General features: G+C 49.0%; 1 protein-coding gene across 2 annotated transcripts in view; it reads right to left on the bottom strand.

Moving 5' to 3' along the window:
- Window positions 1-439: 439 nt before the first annotated feature.
- The window catches only part of LOC119386883 (uncharacterized), a 33,003-nt gene continuing 19,174 nt past the window's right edge, over window positions 440-14,268 (bottom strand). Inside the window, exon 3 of one of the 2 annotated variants that reach the window (XM_049413289.1) lies at window positions 440-605. The gene's annotated coding sequence lies outside the window, so the exon portion shown is untranslated. The remainder of the gene's footprint in view (window positions 606-14,268) is intronic. The other variant, XM_049413291.1, reaches the window with a different exon arrangement.

The following is a 14,268-nucleotide window of genomic DNA, read 5'->3' as shown; positions in this document are numbered from 1 at the left end:
TTTTTTTTTGTTCACCTTTTTTAAAACACAAGCTACAGCTACATGATAATTACTAAACACACAAGAGTCGTAGCAAAGAAGAGCTCGACAAGTAAAGATTGTGAGAAATCGCGTACGGCGACACGAAAGTGAGTATGAACTGGAACATGCCCCTGAAGGTGTCGTTGCTTCTGTATTAATGCGATTCCTGTGGCTTCAGGATAACGTGCTTAACGTGAGCTGTGTATAGCACGTTGCAACGAGACGAGATAAGAGTACCAGCGTTGAGCCAGTCGCACGCAAGAGCTCTTTTGACAGAGCGATAAGCAAGCAAACAGAAGTAAACAATGAAAAGTTCGAATATTGGAATAAAAGGAGACAGACACATTGGCAATCACGGCAAAACCAGTTTGCCGCTGCGCAGAACGCATCACGGGGTGGAATGAGCAATCGGCAGAGAAGACGCACGGCACATTCAGTGCGACAGCGCGAGCGACAGGCTTCAGGCACAGACGAGACTTGAGGCAGGAACGTGGGCGGTGGTGTAAAGACGACGGCCCGTCGCTCTGGATGGAGACGTGGACGGAGTTAGTCTGTGTCGGACGGTCGTTGTTTTCGGACAGGAACTGCGAACAGAGATGTACGCGGTGAGTGAAGAAAGCAAAGAAACATTGTGGCAGTGCTTTCGATGACAGAAAAGTTCGGCAGCATGTTATACTCCGGGTAACATTTGAAGGCGAAAGCCTTCCGCGCACTTGGTAATGCAATCGGGGACCATACTTCGTGCATGACATAAGGAGGTGCAGTATGAGATAGACACGTATTGAATTACCTTGAGGTTCTAAGCCGATTGCATTGTTCCTCCCCTCATTCCCCACCTGAAGCTCTGCACCTCACGTGGTGTTCGACTGCCTCCGAGTTCGGCCAATCTTTGACCAAGCGACGGCTTCACGTGATGACGTCATCATGCGACGTCGCGTGATGAAGTCACCAACAACGTCATGCGATGCCGCGATGGGGACGCCACAGATTTCGGCGAAAATCTGACGTCATGATGACGTCACAACAACCCCTTCCTTCTCCACAAGCCGCTCGCTCGGAGAAGGTCACGTGGGTTTTTGTACCACTTCACTCTCCTGGCTTGTCACTCTCAAGCACACGAGACACTTAAGGCTTTCGCCTTTGGGCAAGTTGCTGCCAACTCAATCATTCGGTTGATATATAATGATTAATGAAGAACATTAATGCGGCTATACCAGCGGACAGCAATATTAGCCAGCATCAGCGAGTAGTTAGTGCTCGTAGTACGCAAGTAAATACGGTAATTGAATTTGATGCGAAAGTATGGTAGACACCATCATCATACCAAATTAATGAAAGTAGGTGGAAGATGCCATAGATGAAGTCTTTAAAAAAACATAGAAGGCGAAAGAAAACCCTGATTGATATTTCACACCGCTTCTTTTCCTCTTCGCGCCTGTGCCTTGAGCTGAGAGTAGCGAATCGAACGGCGAATTTAACTTCACTGTCATGGTTTATGAACGGAAAACATGAAAAACATGAGAACATACAGTAATAATGAAATTGATTGATTAATAATATTCGTATGCCAATGTTTTTATTCTTATCTGAAGAGAGCCCACACGCTTTCACCTAGGCATGTAGTTATGCTACGTGGTCAGCGTTGTAAAATGTTAAATACCCTTATACAGATCCAACGCGAATCTTGATATTTGTGGGATACTAAGCTTTCGTGAAGCAGTTAATCACCTTGCTGTAGAACTGCGTAATATTCCATACCTATAATTTCCCTTACTTTCACTTCATGAAACCTGCACTCTTGTGCAGTGATAATGCACAGCACTAGTCACAACTTTAATGCCCTGTAGCACTTGTGCACTCCAACATTCAGAAGCTATCGCGAAATGCAGTCGCTGTAGTTCAAGCGGGTGAATACTGCGAGAAGTCGACGCAGATATGGCATGAGCGCCAAGGCGGTGTCGGAGTTGAGAGGAACAGTGATGAGGAGAGATGCTTGCAAAGCGGAGAACGACACGTGTTTACTACGCCCTTGTGTCACGTTACTTAGATGCATTCAAATACAGTTAAGGCCTTTATGCTCATTTATGTCAGACAAAGACAAGCCCAGTGGTCAAAGTGTCCATCTACCCCTGAACTGTCCTTGTGGATTTGTATAACAGTACACCCACTTCTTCTTGGGGATTATATGAAACAAATATAATATGTGTAATATCGTGTGCTCGGCCATCGGGAAAGCAAGGCGCACTTTGATCTTCGGCGGCATTATGTGCAGGTGTTTTATGTCGCGATTTATTGTTTCATTATGCATATCAGAAGCGCACTCAGTAGCCTTACATTGCCGGTCCTGAGGCATAACATGTGGGCCGTGAATGGAATAAAGCAAATCAATGTCTTATGTAATTTGCAAGGCCGGAGCTTCCCAAGCTTCGCCAAAGAAAGTTCAGTTTGCGGCGTTCTGTGGATGCTTGGTCTTCCGGGGGTTCCTTCTCCATGCGTGTGAGAGGCGCGCGCGTTGTTGTGCGTGCTTACGCGTATCACCGAACATCCAAGCTCATGTGGTGGTGCTGGGGATGTTACAGCAGCCGGGGTTTGCCTGCCATTCATAATGGGAAGTTGAGCGACTTCGTCATTAGTCCACAAGCCGTTTTGGTGATGATGCCTGGCACGCACAGCCGGCAACTGTTCCGCCTTAAGCTGTTATGAGTTGATAGCGGTTTGTCGCCAGGCGTTCACTATCCCCTTCTTTCGCGCGAAAGCGATCGACAGTCGCAGAAAAAAAATTTACACTTGAGCGAATTGACACTGGTTGAACATCTCGCTGGTGTAGCGCATAAAACGAGGATAGTACAAGGCAAGCAAGAACGCAGGGATAGTTCCTTCCTGCCTTCCTTCCTGCCTCATATCTTCGTTCTTATTTTTTTGCGTTGGTCGGCCAAAATCTTCAGCATTCGTTCAACTCTCCTCCCAAATGACGCGGACCCTTCGGTTAATGGGACATCTTGAGAAGGTCCAACGCATAAGACCACTCCTTTGCAGACTGTGGACCATCGCTTTTCTTTCTTCGTCGAACCGCGGGCGTAGTCAAAACGGAAATGTTCTAGGTCGCCAGTATCACCAACTGTAACGACACGTTGCCAGATTTAGTATGCCAATAAAAGAAAAGAGGCCTCTTCGAGTGTGCAATAAAGTGTACCCTCGAGAACGCATCGACTCGATGCCCCCCAACCTCCGGCGGCCGGTCTCCATTCCGCCGGAGAACTTAAGAAGGAGAGAGAGGGGGGAGCTATGTGGGTCACTCGGAGCCGACGACCGGTGGCCCTGACTTTGGGAAGCATCTCGTCCCACTTGCGGCTAACGGCACCGCCGGGAGGCAAGGTCAAGGGCGGCGCGTTTCCTTCTCTCCCCGCCGCCTCGTCTGCCGGGGCCGAAAACGCACGCCGTTTCCTCGATGCCGCGCGCTCCTGTCGATGAGCCTGCCCCGAGCACCTGTGTTTGTGCACGCAGTGCACCTAGGCACGTACGTGCGTGAGACCCACGTGATTGCGTTTGTGTGACCTCACGTGCGTGCGTGAACGAAACACCGCCCCGTGACCCGGACGCCATCCTCTACAACTACAAGCCCCCCTGGGGCTTTCTTTCTTCCTTCCTTCCGTCGCGGCGGCCACGCAATCTCGTTTATCGGTGTTCTCTTGAGCGGGATTCCCTCGACTTAATCACTCGATCATCGTTGCTATCTCTCCCCTCCCTCCGCCCCGGCCGCTCACCGATGTTTTCTGCGGACGATTTGCCCGTATTCTGCTTTGTACATAAGGTACACTATTCTTCTATTTCTGCTCTCCTGTTCAAGACCGTCATTTGAGTCCTGGTATGCAGGAATATGCTTTAGTTGTTACTACGTCTCCTAAGGTACAGAAAGGCAAATCCTAACCACCATGCTAGGCTTTCAGCCGTATAACTTTCTAGTTATCGGTGCGAGGTTCTGTCTTTCTTTCGTAAATATTTTTTTTTTATTTTTAGCTATTATTTAGTGAGCCTCACGGAGAAAGATTCGTATTGAATTTTATTGCATACGTATGCCCCTGATATAAATATAGAACTTCTTTGGTCGTGTTTTCTTTTTTCTTTATTTTTCAGGAATATAATTTTTGTTGCTCATGCCGAGTTTTACCGCTTCCACGTGGGAGGGAAAGTAGGAGTCTGACGTCAGCTCTTACCGCTACTGATACGCAAGCTTTCTCTTTCTTTTTTCCATGGCTCAGGTAACGTATCTTCACCAAGAACAAACATCCAGCAAGCAGAACCATAATACTTCTGAGAAAGAATATGAGGACACCCGCAACGGTGGTCTAGCGGTTATGGCGCTCAAGTGCTGACCCGAAGGTCACGTGATCGAATCCCGGCCGCAGCGGCCGCATTTTTGATGGAGGCGAAAATGCTTGAGGCCCGTGTGCTTAGATTTAGGTGCAAATTAAAGAACCCCAGGTGGTCGAAATTCCCAGGGCCCTCCACTACGGCGTCTCTTAATTACATCGTGCTTTTTGGGACGTTAAACCCCAACAACTATTTTTAAAAAAGAATACGAGGACATATTTATATACAGGTTCGCTGTTTCTAATGCATCTGTTGGTCGGACATGTGAAGGTACTTTTATATTGCGTTTCACTTCTTTCAAATCTGCATCTAAGAACAACCAGCATCGCCTCTTTCGCTTTAGCTATCGCACCACGTGCTTCCGCGCTGGAAGTCCTTCGTCGCACTACGGAAACGGTGAATGTAGCGCACGTAACGTGACACGTGATGCTATAGAGGCGTCACTCGTATTCACGGAACGCAGGTGAAAACCAGGACGACAGATCGTTCAGTCCCTCTGCTTAAAAAGGAATGAATCAGCCAAACCGTTCTGAACAGATTTGTTAAATTTTTCGATGGGGCGACCTCGGCCCCTTCGTCAAAGGCCACCTTATAATCTTCTGCGTGTCAGGGTTATGCAACAAGTGACATGGCATGGTAATGTAGATACTTCTTAGTTGCAACGGTCCCCAGCTTTGTCAATGCACCTTGTTTAGTGGTTGTGAGCGCCGCGACATCTCTTGTGTCGGACGCCGCACCTTCCCGACTCGTGGCTAACTCCAGAACTATGTTCGGCGACAGAGGAGATGTCATTGGCCCTCTGCGTTTCCAGGTGGCCTCCCTCGCCAGGTTTGAGCGAGACTAACACTGCTAATTTGTTCAGTGATCCAAGCAGAATTGACAGTTCCACATGAGATGGATAATGGCTTAAAGACAATAACATCTATTCAGTAAAGAACATACGGCACGGAGGATGTAGAGGCTCGCTGGGAGGGCTGGAAAGGCTCGGTGGAGCTGGACTTGGTGTTCATTTCCATTATTATGCGTGCTCCTGTCACGTGCATCTTTTCAATAGTGAACTAAATGAACTATTCTTGAAATTTGCAAGGTCTATTGGCCTCGTTATGTGAGCCTGTGCGACACAGTGAATGGAGCTCACAGATTTACGCATCGCCTTTTTTTAACGGCCATTGAAACTGGGTTAACAGGAATATTTTCCTTTCTGTATATTTTCCTGTTTTCCATTTCAGTGCACTCTAGAATAATAATAACAATAATAATAATAATAATAATAATAATAATAATAATAATAATAATAATAATAATAATAATAATAATAATAATAATAATAGTAATAATAATAATAATAATAAGAAGAAGAAGAAGAAGAAGAAGGAACAGAAGAAGAAAACGTTCCGCGATACAAGGGAAAGGACAACAATGGTTGCGCTAGGCTCTAAAAGTGCTATTAACTACAGACTTCATGTCATAGTGTGAATCTACAAGTTAGAATACGTGCCTGGGATTCATCGCGATACCCAGCCACAATACTTGCGCGTTAATTATTGGTACGAACGTAACCTAACACTGCGGGCATGTCGGCGTCAATAAATATGTAGGCGCATCTGACAAAACTAGTGTCGTCACAGTTTTCTGAAGGAATGTGAACTTCTAACGCAACATGCTGACTACCTATCAAAACTCAAGCGAATAAGAGAACGGGAGTTACAAACATAAAGATTGCTTAAGCAAGCTTAGGCGCGTGAACCAAGTAAACAGGCGGCAACTTGGGCCAATATAGCAAGAAGCAAAAAAGAACGTCCAGGCGACTGAACTAACAAAACGAAGGCAAAAGCTGCACATGCCCTTGCTAATGCGCTAACGTCGTGGCCTGAATAATCTCTCAACAAGCAAACGAGCAATTTAGTACGAGCAAGGGCACACGTACGAGAACGCCGTTGCATGATCCACGTTCAATAGTAACAGGAAGCACGCATGCGTAAAAGGATTCGATGGTCGTGTGTATAGAACCTGTTGCAAGCCAGTACGAGAGCTGCCGCGCGTGGCAAAATAATCGGGTCGATAAAGATAGCGATGAACGAGCGAACGGTGTGGGCAGCGTGCGATGAGACGATATAGCCTCACGAAAGGGGAGCGGTCGTGCCCCGACCGGATGCGTACTATGCCAAATACGCCTGCCGCTAACGCACAAACCTGCGTGAGAACTGGGTGACCGTGTTACGAGACAGTCTAGTTCTCTCCGGTGGAGACGTAACGACCTGCGGTGGATGGCCGACATCGTTTGTTGTTTTGTTCGTCGACTCGCTGAATCCTGTTTACTGTCGCGGCCCCGCTAGCTGTCAAGCGAAAAAAAAAAAAAACAGTCTGCTGTCAGGAGTCCAAACGCAATGCAACATTAGGGCCTTCAAAGAACAGCGTCGCTTTCAGTCTGTTTCTTAAGGTTCGACACCGAACCTTAAGGCTTAAGGTTCGGTGTCGCGCTTCTGAGCTCGAGGATGCAGGTTCGATTCCCGCGGTCGCGGCGGCCGCATTTCAGTGGGGACGGAATGCGCGAACACCCGTGATAATAATTCTTACTGTTGGGGTTTGACGTCTCAAAACCACGATATTATTACGAGGGACATCGTAGTGGAGGGGTTCTGGAAATTTCGACCACCTGGAGTTCTTTAATGTGCACCTAAATCTAAGCACACGAGCCTCTAACACTTTTGCCTAAATCGAAACACGCCCGCATCCGGGATTCAACCTGCGACCTTCGGGCAAGAACACCCGTGCACTTAGATTAGGGTGCACGCTAAAGTACCCGGATGTTCGAAATTATTCAGGGAGTTTCCCCCACTACGATGAGCATCATAATCGTATCGTGATTTTGACATGTAATACCCGACAAAATGTATCACTTTAAGTACACCTGGTCAGCTCGCTTAAAAAGATTGCAGAGCTAACACAAATACGCCGCTTATAAACGCAAACAAGCGGTCTGTAGAAGAACTGATAGCTGGGCTAGTTGGTTATAGTGCTCGAACATCTTGGAAACAGCGAAAAATCTACACGGACAAAAGAAGATAGAAAGACACACCACAGCGCTGACTTGGTGCAGCGGTCTGGCTTTGTGCAGATTTGTGCAGATCGCTGTTGCCACAATCTCACAACTTGCTTTTATAAAAGCGCTAGAGAGGGCATTAGGGAAGACCAAAAGAACTTCATGTTGTCATGCAGTGAAGTAGTCAAAGAATGAGCAGACAGCGTTGCTCAGACCCTCTTGGATTTAATAGAAGACGCCTTATTGATCTCGACATCTTGCGAGACCTGTATTCAACCGAAGTCACCGTTTATACTTAAGAGCCGCCGGCACAACCACTGCTCCGACCAAGATGTCGGCGTATACGGAAAGCTACTATTCGACACGAATGTAATGCCGAATGCGTGAATTATGAGTACAATATTTATTCACGCATGAGCATCGCTATCGCTCAAACGTCGAGTCCAATTTTAATAACATTTTCAGTCGCGTTCATCTATAGACTATTTTACGGACAGGTTTCGGTGCCGCCATGCTGGGCTGTTAACCTCGCCGTGTTTTATCTTGAACAACTAAGCGAACAGTGTTACGGTGGGCGTATACACACGATAACTGTTGGGTCGGTGCATTCGGCGTTTCCTGACTTTATCAGTTCGCGTCAGGGGATATACAAAAATAAGAAAACATTCGTTGAACAGCCCATCATGGCGGCGCCCATATGCCTTACGTAACATAGTCTATAGGCAGAGACGTAATTGTATGACTTCAACGACTGGTTTCACAATACCCTGGAGATGTTTCTTAAAGGGCCCCTAAACCACTCCGAGTTCAAGGACGAGAGAGTGAGTTCTTTCTCGCCTTCACTACCCTTACTAAACGCGACATCAACTCCTCTCCACTTATTTCTTCATAGAGCCCGTGTACAACGTCCGCACTAAGCGTTGAACCAATCAGAATTGCGCGCTTGTTGGGTACCCGCTTATATCTCCGCTTGCGCTGTCTAAAGCTTACAAAACGAAGTGAAATCAGTTGATCGCGCATGATAGTCGTGCGAGACAAGGAAGAACGGGTGGGCGACCGCATGACAAAGCAGGGTACGAGGCAATTCGCAACTGATATTCCTCGTACATGGACCAATCGAGAGTTTGTACCTTAATGACGTCACGTGAATCACTTTCTGGCGTCACGAAGTGCGCCGAAAAAACGATAAACGCCAGAAGAGAAAACGCGCTCGTTTTTTGTAATTTCAAAGGCTGTTTATGGGCCCTTTAAGAATTTGCGGAAAAAGTGCCGGGCAATAAAACAGTAAAAAGGAAGGACGGCTTATGAGAGCTGTTTTGTTTTCTTCTAAAAGGTCATGAAGAGCGGTAACCAGCAAATAACGTGTGGTTTATGGGGGGGGGGGGGGGGGGGGGGGAATAAAGTTATCATTTGAACCATAACACCGACTTGCCGTTGAAAGAGCGATAGAGCGAAAGAGCGAAAGAGAGAGAAAAATGTAATGCGGAAAGGCAGGGAGGTTAACCAGAAAACATATCTGGTTTGCTACCCTGCACTGGGGAAGGGGTAAGGGGAGACAGAAAAGTTAGAAAGAGAGGGATGGGATAGGGAGGGAGGGAAGCACAAACGCGCACACACACAAACAGGAGTGTCACAATCGTTCAACGAGGCGGGTCGCTCGCAGAAACTTCATCAGCGCCTTCGTTGCTTTCTGGCGTGAAGCTCGATCGTTCCGACATTCCAAGATTGACTGCTCAGAGAGCGGCTGGTCGTCGAGGCGAGCAAACACTGCTGCGAGGGATTGTCTCTCAGAGCTGTATTGAGGGCACTGACATAAAATGTGTTCAATGGTTTCGTCATTGCCACAATATTCACATGCAGCGCTGTCTCTCATTCCGATGCGGCACGCAAAGGCGTTCGTAAAAGACACCCCAAGCCACATGCGGCAGAGAAGGGTCGTCTCGGATCGGGGCAGGCCAGATGGAATGCTGAGTCGTAGGCATGGATCCAGGCGGTGAAGACGGGTGTGGAGAAAACCGGGCGTGTTCCACATAGACCTTGCGACATCATGCGCAAGCGTATTAATCTTTGCTGCTGCGTCGCTTCTTGACAGTGGGATAGGTTCTATCACGCCATTTTCGTGAGCATTCTTAGCTGCATCGTCGGCATGCTCGTTACCGATGATGCCGCAGTGGCCTGGCAACCACTGAAAAGTTATAGCATGTCCTTCGTCTATTAGTTGATGGTACAGTTGTCGTATTTCCAGCACCAATTGGTCTTGAGCCCCACGACGTAGAGCAGTTCGAAGACACTGCAGAGCTGGTTTCGAATCAGTAAAAATGCCCCATTTTTGTGGCGCTTCTCGATAAATCCTGCGGAGTGCGCTGCGGAGTGCCGCAAGCTCCACGGCTGTCGATGTTGTCTTGTGTGACGTTCGAAACTGTATGTTTTCGGCTCTTGCTGGGAAGATCACAGCTCCTGCAGATCCTCCAACAGTTGTCGAGCCATCCGTGTAAAGTTTAACATGATCTTTGTAATCTTCGTGCAACATGAGTAGAGTCATCTGCTTCAAAGCTGGCGATGAGAGCTCCGCCTTCTTGCGAATCCCCGGCACTGTCAAGAGCAGTTTTGGTCGGTCCAAGCACCAAGGGGGTGTTAGAATCCGTTCCGGAGGCGTGTAGGCTGTTGGAAGGCACTCTCGGTAAGTCAATATTCTCTTACAGAAGGAGGTACTCGGTCGATCTTCTGGAAGCGAAGCAAGATGGTGGGCAGGGGCGCGAGCAAGGTGCCTAATGTGAGCTCTAAGCACCTCCAATGTAATGTGCACCGTGGCCGGATGATCTTTGGCAATTGCGATGGTTGCGGCTGTTGATGTGCAGCGTGGTAATCCAAGACAAACTCTGAGTGCCTGGCCCTGGGCGTTTTCGATCGTGCGTATACTGCTTTTGCAAGCGTTCGTCAGAACCGGCAAGCTATACCGCAGGTATCCCAGAAACAGCGTTTTGTATAGCTGCAGCATCGCGTGCACTGATGTGCCCCACGTTTTTCCTCCGAGGAACTTGAAAAGTTGTGCGATGGCCGTTAGGCGCTTCTTTAGAGTGGCCACATGGGGACTCCAGCAGAGGTTTCGATCGATCGTGACCCCCAAAAACCTGTGCGTCCTGGCGTAGCAAACATTGCGTCCATCGATGGCGATGGGATATGACGTCATTGCCTTCCGCGTGAAACGCAACCAGCGCCGATTTCTCAGGAGAAATCTCGAGGCCTTGTTCTCTAAGGTACGCCGATACTGAATTCGCTGCTTTTTGGAGCCTCGCACGTACCTGAGGGCGTGTTACACCTGACGTCCAAGCACAAATATCATCTGCATAGAGAGATATCTGCACGGAATCTGGTATGCGTTCCACGAGACCGATCAGAACCAGGCTGAATAGTGTGGGGCTCAATACACCACCTTGAGGAACGCCACGGTGTGTGTAATGCTCAGAAGTCGGCCCATCATCAGTTTGCACAAACAGTGATCTCATATGTAGGTAGCAACAGATCCAGCGGTACACTCGTCCACCCAAACCAACCGACTCGAGGGCGTCAAGTATGGCTTCGTGAGAAACATTATCATATGCCCCTTTGACATCTAAAAATAGAGCGACAGATAGCCGTCTACTCATTTCTGGTGTTGTACGTAGGTCACCAGGTCAATGACATTGTCAATGGAGCTACGAAGACGACGAAAACCGGCCATGGCGTCTGGATATACTCTGTAGCGTTCTAGGAACCACTCGAGTCTGGCAAGGATCATTTTCTCCATCAGCTTCCCTACGCAGCTAGCCAGCGCTATTGGGCGGTATGACGTAAGCTCTAGAGGTGATTTTCCAGGTTTGAGAAGTGGAACCAAACGGCTTGTTTTCCATTCTCTGGGGACCGTTCCGTCTCTCCAGGACTCATTGAACACGTCCAACAAAGCGCTTCGTGCTCGATCACCGAGATTGCGTAATAGGCGGTATGATATGCCATCCGGTCCAGGCGACGACGATCGATTGCATAAAGCAAGAGCCGCATCCAGCTCTTCCATGGAAAAAGGCAGGTCCATGTGCGGGTCAAGGGAATGTGGCGTGTCATCAGCAGTAAGGGCTCCTGTGCAAGTTGACGGGCCTGCAATCTTCCTACAAAAATCTTCCGCTACCTCGATATCCCTTCTACGTTGGAAAAGGGCCAAGGCTTTAAACGGAAAACGTTGTTCGGGAAAAATGCGTAGGCCTCGCACGGTTCGCCATATTTGAGAAAGTGGTTTGCGAGGGTCTAGAGACTCGCAAAACTTCGCCCACCGCTGAAACTCCAGTTTGTCCATACGACGCTGGATCTTCTTTTGCATGCGCCTAGCTATCCGCAGATCTTGAATGGATTTTGTGCGTCGATATCTGCGCTCCGCACGCCGACGAATCGCACGGAGTCGCTCTAACTCCACATCCGTTTCTGAGGGCCTTGTAGAACATGTCAGCGTGCGCATCGCACTCTGCGCTGCTTCTTTAATCGCTTGCTCAATGCCAGAGGATAAGCCCTTTTCACAAGCGTGTTCAACGTTAGTTGTGAATGCTGACAGATCGATCCTCCGGACGGTTTTCGGCGGGTGGCCATTAGCAAAGCCTTTGATGGTGAGATAACTGGGGATGTGGTCGCTACCATGTGTCTCGATGTCTAAAAAACCACCTAACGCTTGTGGCGAAGCGACGTGACACAAACGTCAAGTCCAAGCAGCTGCTGTACGTTGATCCTCGTAGAATGTAGGACTCCCATCATTAAGTAGAGACAGTTCATGAGCCGACACAAATGATGCCAGTCCCCGGCCCGTGGCGTTGACTTTTGAACTTCCCCAGATTGGGTGGTGGGCGTTGAAGTCCCCTGTATTATCCACGATCCGGGATGTTCGCAAGTATGTCATCCAGTCTTTTTCGATCAAAACGGGCTGAGGGAGATAAGTAGACACCTACTAATGTGAAGGTGAGGGTTTTCTGCTTCACAGTCAGGCAAACATATTGTGTTCTCATCATGAGGCGACACAGTTGAATGATGTATGTAAGCTCCCTACGAATATACACAATGACCTTGCTGCTTTCGTTGCTGGTTTTGGACGGGATTGACTCGTAGCCGGATAGCCTGATCGGGTTTGATAATTTCGGTTCACATATTACGATGATGGGGAAACGGTTGGAAAACACGTACTGACGAAAATCAGAAATCCGTGATCTAAGTCCTCTTGCGTTCCACTGGATGACTGATGCTTCTCTGACCTCTTTGCGGAACGATTGTTGATCTCCGGCCATGGCTCTACGCGAGGGAGGCGAGGACTGGGCTCAGCGCGTCCAACACCTGTAACCCGCTTCGAGCGGTTGGAGTTCCCAGGCTTCTTAGTAGGTCTGCCATGACAGCAACGAGGGATCGCAGCATCGGGATGATCTGTCGATCGACCCTTGACACATCCTCAACAGGAGTAGACTCGGTGGAAGGTGTAGGGCGGGGAGGCCTCGGAGGAGGCTCCTTCGCAGGCTGCGTACGCGGAAGCGTAGGCCCATTCATCCGCAGCTGCGAGCTTCTCCACCTCATTTCGCTTCGTGCTTACTCCTTTATTCGTGCTCGAAGGAAAAGGGTTATGCGCAACACCCTGTCTTACATGCCTCCGTCGGCGACTACGCCGACGCCGTACCCTTTCAGCAGCCTCTCTGTGGGTTGATTGTCCCTAACCATTTGTTTGATAATTGCGATTTCCTTCTTAATCCGCGGGCATTCCTTAGAGGGCAGCATCATGTGAACCATCACAGTTTCCGCACTTCAGACTTGTTGCCCGACATGCGTCTGCAGTGTGCGGCTCAGCGCATCGGGGGCATACTGTGGTGTTTGTACATACACCCTTGACGTGCCCAATTTTCATGCAGTTATGGCACTGAAGTGGTTTTGGGACAAATGGCCGACAGGATGTCGGAAGTGTCCAACCTTGACATGCGACGGAATAGATTCTCCTTGAACATTATCTTTACACAGCGGGTGTTTCCGAGGCGAAGTACATTCGCGATGACAAATCCCTCGTTCGCCGGCTTTATAAGAATTGGGAGGTCCGAGTTGCTATGGCCAAATCAAATGTCGTAGATTACTCCCGCCACGCAGGCACCGTCCATTGGAATGACAGGTCGAACTTTGAATGTTCCCAATCTGATATTTGCGAAGCTTGTCTAAGGCGCTGGCAGTCGTCGTGTCCACAGCTAGATATTCTTCCGCGGTGTTCACCCGGATATCCTTAATTCGTTCGTGCAACCCCCTCAAAGTACATAGAGAGAGCTTGCCTGTTTACTGCTCGAAGGCTGACGGTGGAAGTCCTCGGGAATGAATAGGATGGTGTGCGGCCAGCGTTCTTCACTTGACTTAGACGTTAACGTCCTCGCTGGTGAAGACGGCTTGATGTTTCTTCTTTTGCCTTCCTGCTTCTCACGGTCTCGAAGCTGTCATCCGACGAGTCGTCCCCAGTGGCCGAGTACAGTTCCGTGTCCTCGCTGGTGCTCGAACAGGTGCTTCGTTTCCGCGACGAGCTTGCCAAAGGTGATCTCTGGCCGGACAGCGCCGCAGAAGGCTCCGCGTCTACAGCCATTAGGCAGTGACTGTCACCGTTGGCCTCATCGGTTCTGGCCAGGCGCGCTGATTTAACGAGGAGCTCGCCATGGCAGACCTCTGGCTGGGCGGACCAGTGGAAGACTCCGCGTCCGTCGCCCTGGGACAGGGAGCAGCGCCTCCGGAAAAAGGCGAAAAACTTGATAAAAATGCTCGGAGCAGAAAGCAGAAGCGTTCTATGAAGAGACACTCGTCGT

The sequence above is a fragment of the Rhipicephalus sanguineus genome, chromosome 3 (assembly GCF_013339695.2).
Source record: "Rhipicephalus sanguineus isolate Rsan-2018 chromosome 3, BIME_Rsan_1.4, whole genome shotgun sequence".
NCBI lineage: Eukaryota > Metazoa > Arthropoda > Arachnida > Ixodida > Ixodidae > Rhipicephalus > Rhipicephalus sanguineus.
This window is presented reverse-complemented; position numbering and strand designations above follow the sequence as displayed.